The 18,785-nt window shown below is 37.0% G+C and overlaps 1 pseudogene; it reads right to left on the bottom strand.

Annotated features, from left to right (window-relative positions):
• Positions 1 to 18,785, bottom strand: part of LOC127974295 (uncharacterized) — a 35,429-nt pseudogene that overhangs the window by 6,356 nt on the left and 10,288 nt on the right.

Below are 18,785 nucleotides of genomic sequence, written 5' to 3'. Positions count from 1 at the left end.
GAATTTTTTTTTCTCCTCTCTCCCCTCTCTAGTCTCTGTCGTTCCTCATCCTTCCATCTCCTTTTCTCTCGCCTCGTCTGTCCTACTCCCAGGTTCCCGCAGGTCCCTGCGAGCGGTCCCCCCCGGAGGGAGGGGAGTAGAGCACAGTCTCTAGGGTCCCCCGGCCTGCGAGGGGCGATGGAGGTATGTGACGAGTGGGGCGGGGCCGAGGGATGTGGGAGGAGCGAGGCCGGTGAAGTGATTGGAGATGAGCTACACCTGTTCGACCCACCGGTCTCGAGGCCTATGGAGGAGATGGAAGGATATAAAACTGGAGCGACGACAGTGAAGGACAAGAGAGGACCAGGCCTGGGCTTTATTTTATGTTTGCTTTTTATTTATGCGCATCAGTCGTCTGTGAGGGGCTGATGCGCTGTTTTGTGTTTATTTTTGTTATTAAAGTTTCTGTTTGATTGTTGATTGTTGGTTCCCGCCTCCTTCTTCCCGTAGTTTTTATTATTACAAAGGTCTACGAGTATGTTGGGGCCAGATGTGAAGTATTAGTGTCAGGAGCTGAAGAGAGAAAGGCATTAATGGAGGTTCGCGTAACTCTTGACAGACAACGTTCTTGACAGGCAACGTTCTTGACACGTGGTGCCCCATTGAGTGATTTGTCCTTCCCTCCAAGAGATGAGTGGATTGTGTGTGTCTGCAACCATGGTAATCCGAGGATGATGGTATGTTTGAGTGAATGAATGAATGACGTAGAATCAAAGGAGTTCTGAGTGCAGGGTGATCAGTCCCAGGTATGAGGGGGTGATGGGAAATGGAGTCCGAATCAGAGTTTGTTAATATTCAGGGGACAGTTCCTTCTGGTGGTGAGGAGGAGGCGTTACGGGAACCTCCTCTGTAACAAAATACCTGAAGCAATGTATTGTTCACATATTGAACACACATTTTAGTGCCACTCACTACACATTTCACTTTGAAACTGCTGCGAAACATTCAATAATGTACATATCATTGATGTTGCAGAAATGTCACCACAAGCTCACATTTTTAATGAGCCTGGGTTACAAATTGTTCAGTCTTTTTTTTTTTTTTATCTTTTAGGATCAGTGCATTGCTCTGTACCAGGAATGTAACCCAAAACACACTTCTTTCCACTGACCTTAACTCTTACCCCAGGGCGGAGTGCAAAAGGAGTGTGTTCAGCTGGTGTGTAGTCGACCATCATTTCCACTTTTGAATATCCAATTAACAAAAGTAATCACTGAAACATGGAAGCAATTCTGTTGTTATGGTAAATGTCATAGGATTGATAATCATAATAACCCTCGATAAGCCGCCCATTTATTTCTCCCTGTAACTAATGGGAAATTTGCAATTAATCATTGTGGTTTAATTAATGATTTATCATACATAGAGTGGTTGGACGTAGACTGATCGTATCACTCTTATTTCTGAAAATGAAAATTATTTAGAATATTTCAACACAGAAACTGGCCTATGCCTTGGAACGAAGTTACCATTACTCTTTGCAAGAGCTAGGGTGTTCGTACCTAAAGGAATGTTTAATATTTATGAGCAACCAAACCTGTTTTGCAACTTAAACCCAACCTGCAAACAGTCAGTCATTATCTGCTCCCAGTAATCAATCTTAAACTCTCAATTACCCAATGGCCTTAGTGCATGCAGAGATAAATGAAATCTCTTTGGGGTACTCACGGTACAGCTGAAACAAGACAGGACCCAGAATGCTGTGCTTCGTTGTTAGAGACAATGGGCTAATTGTGCAAGGTTGCGCCTCAGTTAAAAATCTCAGCATCTAGACGTCTCTAGGGTTTTGAGACTATGCCAATAATTAGGTGAGCCACATTAGACACGCACAGTTATTGTCTCTTGTTATGTGTCTTCTAATTAATAAGTGGCGGCTTCTTTATCTAGGAATAATTTGTTGGTCTCAGAGGGCAGCTCTTTGATTATTATGGGGCATGAACTTATTCTATGCAGTGCAAAACTTCATATCCAGCCTCTGAATGTAACATATAACATATAGTTAAATAAGACTAAATAAGAGTTTCCTATAAATGTGTAACCTCAGTGTAGCAATTCCTCTTTTCTGTTTAGCTACGATCTTATCTCTGTTTCAGTTCAGCAAATTGTTTTGAACTCTTAGAAAATTCTTATAAATATGATTGAGCAATATTTTGGAAACATAAAAACATTTTGTGCACTCATGTTGTGAGATGCTGAAAAACAGCAATATACATTATGACACCACGGCCAAACATGGCTGTCTAGACTGTAAAAATAGATGATCGAGAGAAAAAAAAAAAAACTGCCTTGTGTGGAACGCCCATAGATATTGCATTGGAAAGAGTGATAAACTCAATTACTCAATGGACTGCTGTATACTGTAAGTCATGTACTATGTAGAAAAGCAGTATACTGGTAATTTTCTGTGAAGACATCGTTAAGTTTACAGATCTTTTCTCTATACCTAAAATACAACACACTGAAATGCGTAATTTGAAATGGCAATAGAAGGCGTTTTCCACCACTAAATAAAACATAATAATAAGAAGAAAAACAAAACACAATTGTGACTTTTAGAATTGTGAGAACATATTATATGTATTTATTATGCCTTATTTTGACTATTTATTTTTTTAAAGTGTAGGCTTATGTCAATGATATGCAAATAAACGTTACATCTGAATCAACTTTTGTTAATGTCTATTTAATGCTTTTGTTCTCCACAATAATATTATGTCTATGCATTATTTTAGAGACTTTACTCAGGGAATACTGGGGGGGGGGGGGGGGGGTATTGAATGTAATCAACTTTTAGCAAAAAAATTTACATTTATTTACAACAAGTTGGTTAAATTTGGAACAGTGTTTAGAAAAAATGAAACTCATATATATATATATCAGGGCATCCAAGATATAGGTATAGATATATCCACAGTAGTTTAAATTTTGATACTTTTAGGTTAAACCGTTCTTGTCTTGTCATATAATGCAGGTATATGGTCGCTACGTCAAAGAGCATGCAGAAGTCAAAATTAAACAATTCCCCATCGTAAGTACACATTGATGGCCTAAGACACTAAACAAGCGGTTTATTTGAGAAAACAAACAGTATTTATATTGTTTTTACCTCTTGTACACAACCATGTCCAAGTGATCTAAGGGCGCACGCGCTTCCTGGTGTGTGACGTTTTTGCGTGTTCTGTATTTGTCTGCGCAAGAACTGGAAAGCGCTGGAAGTGATCTCTCGTGGGTGTACATCACTCATTGTTTACACAGAACAGAGATTGTAGGTAAGACGGCTAATAGAAATGGTACTGAGTTGCGCTTATCCGGGATGTTTAAACTGACATGAAAGAAAACAATTATGTTTGCTTAAACTTACTAAAGTTGTGGAGGGTATGCTGCGATCATTTTTCCCCTGGATGATTTTACAAACCAAGGAATGGATCTCATAGTACTGACATCTTCATCTGTGCCTTTGGTGTTTTCGCATCCAATTGAGGTATGTGAACCATGTCTTTAGTAAGTAAGTGTATGGGTGTGTTGATATCAAGCCGAAGAGCATTCAACCATAACTTCAAGAAAGTAGGCTCATAAATTGGGAATGCGTGAAAACTCACCACTCTCGGATGAGTTTGCACGAGCATACGTAATTGTTTTCTTTTACGTTGATTTAAACATCCCGGATAAGCACAAATTAGTACCATTACTATTAGCTGTCTTACATACAAACTCTGTTCTGTGTAAACAATAAGTGACGTACACACACATGAGAGATCACTTCCGGCACTTTCCAGCACTTGCGCAGATTAAGCCAGAACGCGCGCACACGTCACACACCAGGAAACGCATGCGCCCTCAGATCACTTGGACATAGTTGTGTAAAAGAGGTAAAAACAATACAAATAATGTTCGTTTTCTCATTGCTCGTTTCGTGTCTTAGAACATCAATGTGTACTCACGATGGGGAATTGTTTAATTTTGACTTCTCTGTGCATGCTCTTTGTCGTAGTGACCATAGACCTGCATTATATGACTGACAGACAAAAATGGTTTGACCTAAAAGTATCAAAATTTTAACTACTGCGGAAACAAAGACACCTACATCTTGGATGCCCTTGAGGTAAGCTAAAACATACCAAAATTTTATTTCAAAGTGAACTATCCCTTTAACTACGAAAAACCAATTGCTTAATGCCAGGAGGTGATAGTGATGTTTGGTGGGAAAACCACAACACAGACATGAGTATTAGTAATGTACTAGACTAATTCTGTTATGTTTTGTTGTAGTAGTTGGGCTGTCTCACATCCTGTTTGATCAAATATTGTTTCGACTTAAAATTCAAGCCAGCTTTAGTTCTATATTTTCATCCTTTTCATCCAAAAAAAATATCTGCAAAAATGCTGCTACACCTGTTTATAGAAATCTTTCTGTAAATTATAACACCAAATTCTAAAGGTATTGTAGAACCGTTGTTTCTGTTGGCAAAGTCATATTATATAGTAATGGCATGAGCTTCAGCACAATGCCAAGTGACTAGGTGAAGAATGCTTGGCAGAGTGTAGAGTTCTGGGAGAAAGCTGGAAATCTGTCCTCTGCATGCACACTGGCATTTGGCTGTGGTGCTGAACTCATGAGGTGCACAAGACAGCAATGAGACAGAGCTGGGGATGTGCTGATGTATTTTGTGCTGTTCTTAACATCAGCATCCCTGTGAGCTAAGGAAGCAGAAAAGCCGTAAGTGCTGGTTACAAGTAGCTCATAGTTTATTTGCCAGTCTCTTTTATTGTTATACTGTCAAACAACATTCTCATACATTATGTCAAACAAAATTTGTGTCCTGGATGATGCCAAAAAGAATCAGAAATAGATCTCACTCTTTAGACAGAAACACAGTAAATCTTTTAATTATATTAGGGTAACTGTATGTCCTCTTTTTCCAGAACATGCTCTTGCTTGGTTTTCTAAAATGTCTGGTTATTGATTTTTATTTTCCTAAGCAGCAAGAAGTTGTTCAGATGTGAAATGTATTTGTATTGCTTTAAACCTATCTTTGTACAGTATATCTCAACCTTGCATATGCCACAAATGGTCAATGACTGAATGCTATTATTCAAACACATTTTCAGCCATTACCTTCAGCAAGTATGAAACAATAGGAAAACGAAGTCAAAACTTGGGCCTTGAGGCAAAAAAAAAAAAGAATAAATAAATAAATAAATAAATAAATAAATAAATAAATAAATAAATTAAACATCAAATGTAGATTGATTTGACTGATAAAATATTTTTATTATTGTTTACTATGGCAACAGCAATTCAAAATTCATTTGGCAATGTAAATAAAGCAAAATTTACTGTTTAATTACGTTCTGATTTCAGCATTCTCTCCAAAACAATATATATATATATATATATAATTATTATTTATTTTATTTTATTTTTTAGTAAAAAATAACAGTAAAATTCACTGCATTGGTTGAGCCAATACTGCTGTGGCGAGATGGTTGGGATGCTCAAACAGAGAAATGTAATTATTATACAAAGCCTCATTGCTTTAGTGTCATAAGGGAATACAACATCGCTTATACAGTATTAAGTATCTTGCATTATTATTGTAGATGAACTCATGGTCTGCCCCCCCTACCTCATATCCCCCCAGGAACCTGCATGAGGAAATTCAGGAATAACCAAAGGGCAAACCACACAGACGTCTAAATCCCCCAGTGAGCCAGAAATCTCTGGAGGACATAGTATTATTTTTTTGAGAGGACAATGATGAATGGGATGTGCAATAAATGGCTTCGCAGGGGACTGTTATTAATGATAGCATAGGAAGCTGGAAGACACACTCATACTCATGCTCAGAGACACGTTCTAAAGGCAGATCTCCCGCGTGCTCTCATGCTTTCTCTCGGTTTAATTTATTTGTTGTGTTTTTATTTATTTATTTTTGAAGATGCAGTGTCAGCTCACCTGTAAATATTCTGCACACTTGGTCTTATAGAATATGTCAGTCAGAAGGTCAAATTCAACAATGATTTGTCTCTTGCAGTAACTATTTCAGTCTGTAGGGCTTAAACTTTTTTTTCGACAGGCAGCAAAAATATATATTTTGGGTGTATGTAACACAATTCCATTTAGTTGTATGTTGTCTAAATACAGATAAAAAAAAAGAAAAAAAGAAAATGCAAATAAAAAACTGTATCCCACTACAAACATGACATCTGTCTCTCAGTATGTGCTTTTAATAATGTTAGAATGTTTTAGTATTTCGGAATTAGATTATGTAGTTATCCATTTCTTTGAAAGTGTAATGCCTTTGTGGAAAGAATGTGAAATCTGTGTATTTATGGCCCACACACTCTTCTGATTGGCTGTGAATTTTGATTGATTTTGTCCCATCAACTGTGTTGCATCAGTTTCTTTTTGCTGGAATCTTATCACATCGTGTCTAGTGGGAACACTGTAAATTCGGGTAACCAGCACAAAGCATCTGCAAAAAACCCGGTACCCATTTGGTGAGAATCACATTAATTTGATGGGAACACTATCTTCATTTGACTTGCATGATGGGGAAATGTGGAATGGAGTCATCTTTAGTCTAACCATTGACTCATTATTTACGGTGCCTGCAGGACTAGACCAGTGCCCTTGAAAACACGACAATAAGCCAATGTGAAAATGGGGATTGGAAAAAATGAATATCTCCACACAGGCCGGGCTTTCTACAAGGGTGTGCAAATTCAATTATTTATTTGTACATGTATCCTGCCTGTGGGCTGACCGCACAATCTAAATGGTAATAGCAGCACATTTTATTTTATTTTATTTCATTCTATTTCAACCAACGTTCTATAACAAAAAGTCATTGGCTAGTCATGAGGTGGTTCTAGCACAGCCACTGCTTCATTATCACAGAACTAGAACGGTTAATTTGATGACTATATTTAATCCTCAACAGACCCAATGATAATTTAGAATGCAGTATCAGTGCATTGAAAGTCATAATGGGAAACATAGGGACCTTCATTTAAGATAGATGGAGAGCATGTAAACTAATGAGGAGTTATAACACAAGAGGAGGTAATGTTTCCTGAACATTACTAGGAGTCAACAATTTTTTATGTCATCCTTTTAATTTTGGGATAAATCTCACAATTAAACACTTGAGTGATATGTCACCCCCAAATCCACCAAAATAAGTGAATGAATGAATTAATGAATGAACGTATGGACTATATTTTTTCCTTAAAATTCATATGTTATAATCAATATTGTTATTATAAAGCTTAACGTAAAGACACAAAAAAGCCAAAATGTGTCTTAAAGGTCAAACATAAGCATCTATGTATATCACAATTACTATGTTTACATGGACATCAGTAATCTAATTACTTATCCTATTCTGAACAAGACACTATTAAGATTAATGTGTTTACATGAGCTGCTTTTAGAATATTCCTTTCATGTTCCCATTTTAAATGTTATAGTACATAGATTGATTATAATGGGACACATCATTACATCACCACACTACGCCATCCAACGTTCAACCCAGAAATCCACATATACAGTTTGACTTCATTATGATGCAATGTATAGTTTTGGTTGATCCATTTTTAATTTTACGAAAGCTTATAGTGCAGTTTGAAGGCATTGTTAAAGCCATGCTCTATCGTTTGTCGTCAAACGATTAACCACTGCCGTATATGTATCGCAAAATACTTTTAAAAGTCCTACACGAGGGTAATAATGTGATTTAGGTGTGTACATGTCTACACTGGACTTTAATAATGCAACTAGGAATAGGCCTACTTCACATGTCTTAATTTGATTTCTGTTTACTTCAAATATGACTTAAACCGGATTAAGGTAATCAAAAATATGTTTACATGGTAGATTCCTAATCATAGTATTGTCTTGATTGTGTTAAAATTGGAATATCATTGTCCATGTAAACATTCTCAATGATATTTAATAGTACAATTTTATTTCATTTTGAATGTTTCATAATTTCAGGTTACATTTTCAACACTCAGCACTCAAAATACATCCAGAACAGAGCTGCCAATGTAATTTGGTGTGTTGTATATATATATATATTTTTTTTTTTTTTTTTTTTTATTATTATTTTTTTTTTTTTAAACCGGTAACTTGGCTGGAAATGCAAATAATATGTGACAAAATAGTTCAAATCTAAACCTTTCATTTGCACCTGTCTTGAAATTGTTTTGATCACACCCTTCTAAAAAAAAACTGAACCATTACAAACAGAAGCTGAACCATTACAAACAGAAGCAGGAATAAATGTAGCATTAGCCTGCAATCTTCTTAATGTCAAAGTAAATTGCTTTCATCTTAGCCAGGTTTTCAGGGTTTCTTTGTAGCAATGTGACAAGGCTACTGATTAAACCAATGGGGGATCAATAATGCACTAGGCACGACTGAAAACTAGCACAGAGAAATCACCACCCCAACCTCTCAGAGCTGCCACTGATAGCGTTCAGCTCACGATGGGCACAGCGGTGTGAGACAGGATCCTCTGTGGTGTCTTTCACCCGGCATTTTCCACTGGAGCGCAACAAAGATGTGGGCTACGCATTTGCACCTTTTGATTACCAGTTTGTTAGATCATGACTAATGAGGTCTGACAAACACTGAGTGATTGTCATTGACAAGGGCTAGTGGGGGAGATCTCACTGCCTAATATCATCGGGAAATGGAGCAAGGGAAATGACGAGGCCTTACTTATGTTAAAAACAAGCCAAACACATTTCAGAGGTCTTCCTCGTGTGTTTTGCGTGTGTGGCACAAGTGCTGTTTTCACTGTCAGCCTGGAAGCTCCCTGATCAAATTGAGTAATAGCATTCAAAATGTCAGTAAATATATTTATAATGTTACAAGAATTTCTGATCTAAATGTTGAAAACAATTCAACTGCTTTTAATTATATTGGTCAAAAGGAATGTATTTAAAAATAGAACTGTTCAGTAACATAAAATCCTAACCTTAATACTGACCGCAAACTTTAAAACAGAACCAAAATTCACAATTCTAAAATGATCCAGGGCAGTCTCAGACAACTTTTTCTAAATAGTACCTTAACATTGTGACAACCTCTGTTCATGACATTAATAATTTAAATCACATCTGTAGTCTTAATGAATAAGACGAGATGGAGTCCATGAGGCCATATTTGTTTAATACTTCTATCATAAAGTACAATGTAATGGTATTATAGAATGGTTTAGGGCAATACAGCTATACAAACACCAGACGTCTTGGGTAATGTTATAGGCAGTAAGGCTCACTGGCTGAGATTGTGAGCAATAATGGCTTTGTGTAGGTTCACGGCTAACACCACGTTCATCATCAGTGGGTGAAGCAGTCTGCAACATCTGTCAGACTAGCACACACTCACGGAGTGATAGAACGGGGTGGATATCTCCACTGACAGCATCCACAGAGCACAGTGAGACTTCGACCATGTGAGCACTACTGTGTTGACCCTTGAAAAGAAGAGTTCCAAATACATCCGCCCACTGAAAAGTTGACACTCTTTTAGCAGTTAGCTCGCTCCAGCTGCTTAAAACGCTGAACTGGTGAGATACTGTCAAGTTTGCATTAGTTGTTTCTTGCTGGCATCTCAACGAAGTGTGTTGCTGTGAAGATATTCTGCAAGGATTTTTAGTTGCTATGCTATGTCTGTAGTTTTGTGTTTTGTCTTTGTGACTACTTGTAGCATAAGGCAAAACATGCAACCAAATTGAACGTTTGCAGAGAGTTTGATTGAAAGGGAATCTGACCAATCAGAATGCGTATATTATGTGCTGTCGCTGCTATCCACTGTCTTGTCCGACAGCTACGTCTGGTTTCAACAGAAATTCATGTTAAAACAGGGTAAAAAAGACTGGCTGATTTGAAACTTTTTCAATATAACTTAATATAAGTATGTGTGCAGTGTTATTCTATGCTGTTGTTGGCTGCCAGAGTAACAGAAATATGAAAATATGGTTAAAGGAATTCCTATAAAGTACTTGTTTTGCATACCAGTCCATGTCTGGCAACATGGCATGCAGCACTTAAAATACTGGGTGTGAAATACTAAAATAATATTTTAAAATGTGCTCTTACCATTCTGTGGACAAAATCCTGTGAACTTCGCCCTGATCGGAAGCTGTATATTGAAATGTGCATAATAACCTCATCTGTTTTCAATGTGCTTCATGCCATCTTCCCACTCATTCAACTAAAACAGGTCCTTTACTGCAAAAAGACAGTCATTGCAACACTGTAAAGTGTTGAAACTACGGCACCATGTGCTTTTTAAAACCATTTCCATAGTTTTCACATTACATTGTCAGCTCGGGAAATGTAAATGTGTATAGAAACTGTACACAAAATGTAAATGTGCAAACACACCAGAGACCGCAACAGAACAGTACAAAAAAATGTAAATGTGTAAAGACATTAGAGTCCGGAAATGTGAAGCACTGTTCCAGTCGGGCAAGACTTCCGCATTCAGAAAAATGTGGATTAGATTGTGTTTTATTAGTGTTGTCTGTCGGCACATTGTCAGGTTACTCTTTTCTCTGCAATGTACTTTTCACTGCATGTAGTGTGATAGTGTGGGATAGCAGCAGTAACTAAGGGTGGGCGGGTCTTTGTGAACAGTCAATTCGATTGCACAGGTCGTCCGGGTCCTCCAGGATGGCACATTCATATGTGTTGCCAAACTAAGTTTGGTGTCTCAAAAACACAGAGGAGATACCAGGAGATGGCCCATTACACTATGGGAACTGGGCAGGTGTGTAGAAACACAACAACCCTGAAGAAAAGAAGCATATCTGCTCCTTTTTGTGAGGAGATGCCCTGCCAAATGACCTTCGTGTGACTCTCAGAAACAGATTCCATGAGGGTGGCTTGAGGGCCCTAGGTTCTGTAGTGGAACCCGTGCTCAAAGCCCCTCACCGTGCAGGTCGATTGGCATTTGCCAGAACTGGCCGGTCCGCCACCGGAGCCTGTTCTCTTTCTGGATGAAAGCAGGTTCACACTGAGCATGTGATAATTGTTATATAGCCTGGAGCTACTGTGGGGAAAGTTAAGATGCCTGCAAGCAACATTATTTAGCATAACCGTTTTGGCAGTGGGTCAGCGATGACATGGGGATGAATATCCTTGGAGGGTTGCACAGACCTTCACATGCTGTTAGACCATCGTCCGATCTTAAGATGGTGCAGTGGGCCCTGGGTTCGTCCTGGTGTATTACAATGCCCAGCTTAATATGAAGGCACCGATGCCATCACAATCCACAGACCTGAAACCAAGTTATGTATCAGAGCATCTGAACCTGCCAGGTAGCACCACAGTCTGTCCAGGAGCTCACTGATGCCCTGATCCAGGTCTGGCAGGAGATCCCCCAGGACACCATCCACCATCTCATCAGGAGCATGCCTAGATGTAATCCAGAGAGTATACAGGCACACAGAGGCTACACACTACTGACTTGCATTATGAGTTGCTATCATTTTGAATCCAGCCATCAGTGGGTTGATGATTTTGGTTTTCATTGACCACCGTCACATTATTTTGCTCTCAACAAGTTATTATTATTATTGTTATTTAATTGCAACAACAATAACAACAACAAAAACATACAAAAATGATATATTGCTTAAAATAAAATGTCAATATTTCCTTAAAATATCCAGAATGTTCTCAAAAAAGAGTCTGGAAGAATCTTTGTGAACATGGAGTGTGCTGGTCAGATAAGAGGGGAGAGAGGGGGAGAGGGTCTCTGGTTTCATATCAGCCTTCCGAGCTGCCAAACACCACTGGGACCAACAATTGAAATGGAAGTTTATAAGAGATGACTATGTTTCCACATTAAATTTGATCCCACTGTAGAGGCACTATATTTAAATGAAAATAAATAAACAAAAATGCACACATATATACATACATAAAATTAGAACTATAAAATTATAATAAAAATATTAAATTAGGCTACTTCTTTTCCCCATATTGTCAATATGTTGTAAATCTTGAAGGCTTAAAAATATGCTTCATATACTTTTGCTAAATATAACTTGTTTATTTATATTTTATTTTGGAGTTAAATGTGATTTACATATGTTATCGAGAGATTCAACCATACTTGGTGAATCCGCAGTTAAGGCTAGAATGGATATATACAGGGCTATTGTGCTTACACACATCAATACAGCGTAATTTTTGTCACACTGAACAACAATAATGACTATTTTTCCATTATGGTAAAGTGAAGGTTTAGGATTAAGGGTTGGGGTAGGTGTGGATGTTAATAAAACACAATCTAATAGGTAGAAAATGTAGCTTATTGTTAGCTTCCAGTTTAGGCTGTATCCCTTTTACCCAAAACCACACACCACTCAGTAATGGCGGGTTAGAATTGTTCCGCTCATAACAATAGCAGCCTACATTTGAACGATGATGTATTGTAGAGCATAGTAAAAGTAAAACTGTATGTAGCCAAATTTTGTAGAGGGGAACTCTCCATAATGATAAATTTGACCTTTGATGATGATTTTTTTCCCCTTTAGTGTCACTTTAGCTCACTGACATGACATTTTCTGTGGCTGAAGTGCAGTGTTGACATTTACAGTGATTGCGACAACAGCGTTTCCATTGTAAGGATTCTGATGCATTTGTGTTTTTCAAATCCTTGAGATGTGAACAGGGGCGCCCCCAGTGGCCACAGCCACCCCTGTATAAACTCTGGCCACCCCTTGGATGATTTGCAGTGGGTACTATTCATGCAGAATGTAAATTCACATTAGTTTAAGAAGTGAAAAAATTAAAAAAAAAAAAAAAAATTATTATATATTTATTATTTATAATAAATGCTGCACCAGCTGTAGCACCAAAAAAGAGTGCCGAGTAGCCAGAGTAGCTGCCCCCTCACCCTCCAATGTCCAAACAAAACACAGAGCGCGCGCATACCACGTGATGCTCCAGACTAGTTCGCATATGCATTTGAAATGCGTTCTGTCACTGGAAACTTCGCATTTTTCAAGATATGGTACAGAAAATGTATAGAGCTATATAATTTATATAGTTTCATATAGTTACTATCACACAAAGAGTTACGTATTTCTCCAAAAGGCAGCATAATTACAAATGTGATCTTGGTTTCGTTCCTGAATGAATCAACCGTTTAAATGACTCGGTTCAATGACTCACTTATTAATAGTGACTCACTGCCACCTACTGGCAATTTTTATTTCACATTTAAGGAACCTTTAATATATATATATATATATATATATATATATATATATATATATATATATATATATATATATAAATTACATTATTTATTCATTTATAACTGCAGGCTAAAGTATTCCATACCCCACAGAGCTGCATTAAACAGTGAACATCTAAATGAACTTTAGCTTTAACTTTATCCAGCTTCTGTTTTCTCTGCATTGCAAAGATCTATTTTGTTGATACTGATTGCATTTGCTTGGTAACAGCCCAAATGCAAGAATTTGACCTAAAAGATGATGCACACTTTAAAAAAAAAAAAAAAAAAAAAAAAAAAACAATGGCGTAAAGGTTAAAAAAAAAAAAAAAAGGATTCAGCTGTCAGCACAATTAGAAATAAGATATCAGAACAATAACACACTTGGCAAAATATTGTCTATTTAACGTTATCGATAAAAATCACAGAAATGTAATTTTTTTGTTGATATTGCAAACCCTTAATTGTTTTCTTTATTCTGGTGTGCCACCCCAAGATTTACTGTGGCCTCATCTGGCCACCCCTATTAAAATTTTCTGGGGGTGCCACAGGAGGTGAATGGATCAAATCCAAGAAGCAAGTTTCAATTCAAATCATATACTGTGTGATTTTGAGTAAAGGAGGGAATATCTTTTCCATCTAGAGGTCATTTTGAGTTTTTCAGCATTTTTTAATTGAAATCGAATAGCTGAAGATTCCATATGACTCACTTTGTTCAGTATGTCCAGAGAACGTCAAAGTAAACTTTCACCCAGTTGGAGATAAGATGATGAGCAGGGCTCCAGAAGCCGAGCAGGATTGGAATGAAATGAGGCATTCAAGTGTGCTGTGCGATATCTGTGCGGATCCGGCCTGACTGACAACAGGCTTCGCTGCGTTGAGAGTCCCAGCAGTGACAGCGCCACAGTGACATCTACAGGCGGTGGGTGGAAGTGCGGCACTCTTGTGCAGGTGTCAGTAGCATGAGGTCACAGCATGATCTTTAAGTGTAACGATTGTGGCAGAGCACAACAGTAGTGTCACTTTGATTGCTATTCTGTGCACTGCGTTAGCCTAATTTTCAGGGCTCTGAGAAATGTGATGCAATCAAAAGCATGCTGCACGAAACTCCAGTAACCACAAAGCAGTTCTAGGAAATGAATGGATTTTCAGTAAGCTCTCAGTATTTAGTTTCAACAGTGCGGTTTTAATGTGGTTTGGTAATTCTCAAGAAATAATGCTACTTCTGCCTTAAAATGTCAGGAATTATTATTGTTTTTAAATCATTGTATGTGAACAGGTTAGCAATTAAGTGAACTAACTAAATGTTATTTTTCCTCCTTCGGCCTAATAGCTGATTCAATATATACATATATTGAATCAGGAAAAGTTTATATACTTAAATGTTTTGAATAGATTAGCCTATTGTGTAAATTCCAGTATATCAACCAGTATAATGAGCTCTGTAATAAATTCACATTGTAGTTTAAAGAATGTTAATAACCCAATTCTTTCAAAACTTAATTTATTGGGATTGGCACAAATTGTAAGTTTGAGGGTAAAATGTAAATAAAATCCTTATCAAATTTTGTTTTAACAGTCAATATTCCACTTTGTGCCAAAAACATATTTTGTAACGTTGATCTTTTTTTTTTTTTTTTTTCTATTTTGAACCTGACAAGGGCAGTGTAAGTTTAAACTTTATGAAAGACTAATAAAGTCTCTTAAAATGTACTTCTGTTTTGAACTTTCTGTAATGTCAATTACATAATAATAATGATAATGCATTTTATTCATCATGCACTTTTCTTAATGCAAAGCGCTACAACAACAAACATGGGTAAAAACAACAAGCATGGGTTTCTTAACCCATAGCACCACAACCACAAGCATGATAGAATAACAGCAATGAACAACACAATAAAAAGAAACAGTATAAAACATACTCAGTTACAGTAAGCAGCTTTAAAAATATGTCTTTAAAGATTTCTTAAAACAATTCAAGGTTGGAGAATCTCAAATTCCTGCTGGTAGAGCATTCCACAATTGTGGAGCTGAGACAGAGACAGTTTTTCATTTACAGTGTATGCAGGCTACTGAAGGATACACGACCCAGCTGAGTGCAAAGGTCGAGCGGGAGTATAAGGGACAACTAAATTGGATATATAGGCAGGGGCAGGCCCATGAACAGCTTTATAAGTTAAGATCCGAATTTTTAAATCAATATGCGCTTGAATAGGCAGCAAATGCAAGTTATGCGTTTTGTAGTAATATTTTGACAGGCAGTTGTATACGTTATAATAGTTGAGGGTCAAAAATAACGCCAACAAGATTTCATACTTGGGTGGATGTGGTAGCGAAGTCTCAATCAGGAATCACATTAGATCTTTTTGATTTATGTAAACACGCTGGCATACGACATATAAAAGTTTCGTTTTTGACTCATTGAAAATTAATGCACATCCAGGCTTTTATCTTGCCTATGCAAGCAGTCAGCATTGTAACTGTAAGATTAGGATTAGGGTGCGTGCTGAGTATCATTGGCATAAAAAAGAAACCCTAACCCAAACTTACTAATGAGCTGACCCAGAGGCGACATATAAATGCTAAACAGGATAGGCCCAAGCACAGACCCCTGCGGAACACCCTGCTATACTAATGTTGGTTCAGATTGATATTTCCCCAAACAAATACATTTGAAGTGATTTGTAAAATAATATTTAAACCATTCAAGTGCAATACCAGAGATGCCTAACCATGTAAGACATTTTTCAAGAAGGACAGCATTAGATATTGTGTCAAAAGCAGCAGTAATATCTAACAGGGGTCAAAATACTAAAAGCCCCCATGTCAGCAGAAATGAGAAAATTGTTTGTAACCCAAACTAGAGCAATCTCAGTGCTATGACCTGATCTAAATCCGGATTGGAAAAGTTCTAAGATATTTTTTTTTTATTGACAGATTTTTGTAACTGCCCAGCAACAACTATTTCAAGAACCTTAGCTAAAAATGGAAGATGGGCAATAGGCCTGTAATAAGGGTTGCCCCCAAGGGGTGGCAAGGGGTGGCCACGGCCACCACTGTATAAACTCTGGCCACCCCTGTGGCAACCCCTGGATGATTTGCAATGGGTACTATTAATTCAAATGCAGAATGTATATTCACAACAGAAGTAAAAAAAAAAAAAAAAATGCAGTCACCAAAAGAGATTGCAGATTGCTGCTCCCCCCACATGATGGTATAGACTAGTTCGCATACGGATTTATAGTGCGTTCTTTCACTGGAAATTTTGGATTTTCAAATTTTATAAGATTTGGGGCTGAACATTTATAGATCTATATAATTTATATAATTTCATATAGTTACAATCAAACAAAGACTTATGTTTTCCTCCAAAAGTCAGCATAATTACAAATGCGATATTGATTTTATACAACAGTTCAATAGACAAGTTTTAGACAACGTAGACCTGTTTTTGCTCTATTTCTAAAAAACACTGTTTTGCTTCTGTGAGCAACATGATAGTGTTTTGTTCTTGAATGAATCAAGCGTTTAAATGACTCGGTTCAATCGCAATGACTCACTTATTAGCAGTGACTCGCTGCCACCTACTGGTGGTTTTAATTTCACATTTAGGGTACCTTTTCATTTTAAAAATAATTTCAAACATCGGTTTCAACGTTTTATGTTTAAAATATCAAAACATTATTTATTCATTTGTAACTGCAGGTTAAAGTATTCCATGTTCCACGGAGCTGCATAAAACAGTGTGTAAAAACCTCTAAATAGCACTTCAGATGCAGCTTCTGTTTTCTCTGCATTGCAAAGATTAATTTTGTTGATACTGATTGCATTTGCTCGGTAACAGCCCAAATGCAAGTATTTAACCTAAAAGATGGTGCACACTTTTAGAAAAGAATTGCGTAAAGGTAAACATAAAAAAAATAAAAAATAGGAGTCAGCAGTCAGCACAATTAGAAATAAGATATCAGCACAATAACTCACTCAGCAAAATATTGTCTAATTACAGTTAGATAAAATCCCTGAAATCACAGAGATGTAATTTTTTTTGTCAATATGCAAACCCTTTTTTATTTATTTTTTATTTTGGTGTGCCACCCCAAGATTTACTGTGGCCTCCTCTGGCCACCCCTATTAAAATTGTCTTGGGGCGCCACTGCCTGTAATAGGCCTATGACAAATCCTCATTATTAGAAACTTTTTAAGAACTGGTCTGATGGCAGCTAGCTTGAGGGCTGAAGATACCTTTCCAGTAGATAGCCAATACCTCAATGGGCATGGGATCAAGAAGGCATGTAGATGAACTCATAGACATATTGCAAAAAAAAAAACTTATCTTACTTAGTATTTTTGTCTTGTTTCTAGTCAAAATACCAAAATAAATAAATAATATATATATATATATATATATATATATATATATATATATATATATATATACATACAGTTGGGATCGAAAGTTTGGGCACCCCTTGCAGAATCTGTTCAAAAATCTTGCAAAATTTTCAAAAAATAAGAGAGATCATATTAAATGCATGTTATTTTTTACTTAGTACTGTCCTGAGTAAGATATTGTACATAAAATATTTTAACATTTATTCCACAAGACAAAAAAAATGCTGAAATTATTAAAATAACCCCACTCAAAAGTTTGGGAACCCTTGGTTCTTAATACTGTGTTCTGTTACCTGATGATCCTCGACTGTCTTTCTGTTTTGTGATGGTTGTGCATGAGTCCCTTGTTTTTTCTGAACAGTTAAACTGAGCAGCGTTCTTCAGAAACATCTTTAAGCTCCTGCAGATTCTTCAGTTTTCCAGCATCTTTGCATATTTGAACCCTTTCCAGCAGTGACTGTATGATTTTGAGATACACCTTATCACACTGAGGACTTTTGAGGCACTCAAACACAACTATTAAAAAAGGTTCAAACGTTCACTGATGCTCCAGAAGGAAACAAGATGCATTAAGAGCTGGGGGGTGAAAACTTTTGGAATTTGAAGATCAAGGTAAATTGTACTTAATTTGTGTACCGGGAAACATACAAGTATCTTCTGTTGCTTACGAAGGGCATAACTAAATTATATTTCAACAAAATAAGACAAATTTGGCCATCTTCATCATGTTCAAAAGTTTTCAGCTCTTAATGCATCTTGTTTCCTTCTGGAGCATCAGTGAATGTTTGAATCTTTTTAAATAGTTGTGTTTGAGTGCCTCAAATGTCCTCAGTGTGATAAGGTGCATCTCAAAATCAGAAAGTCACTGCTGGAAAGGGTTCAAATATGCAAAGATACTGGAAAACTGAAGAATCTGCAGGACCTTAAAGATTTTTCTGAAGAACGCTGCTCAGTTTAACTGTTCAGAACAAACAAGGGACTCATGCACAACCATCACAAAACAGAAAGACAGTCGAGGATCATCAGGTAACAGCACACAGTACTAAGAACCAAGGGTTCCCAAACTTTTGAGTATGGTTATTTT

The sequence above is a fragment of the Carassius gibelio genome, chromosome B16, assembly GCF_023724105.1.
Source record: "Carassius gibelio isolate Cgi1373 ecotype wild population from Czech Republic chromosome B16, carGib1.2-hapl.c, whole genome shotgun sequence".
Taxonomy (NCBI): domain Eukaryota; kingdom Metazoa; phylum Chordata; class Actinopteri; order Cypriniformes; family Cyprinidae; genus Carassius; species Carassius gibelio.
This window is presented reverse-complemented; position numbering and strand designations above follow the sequence as displayed.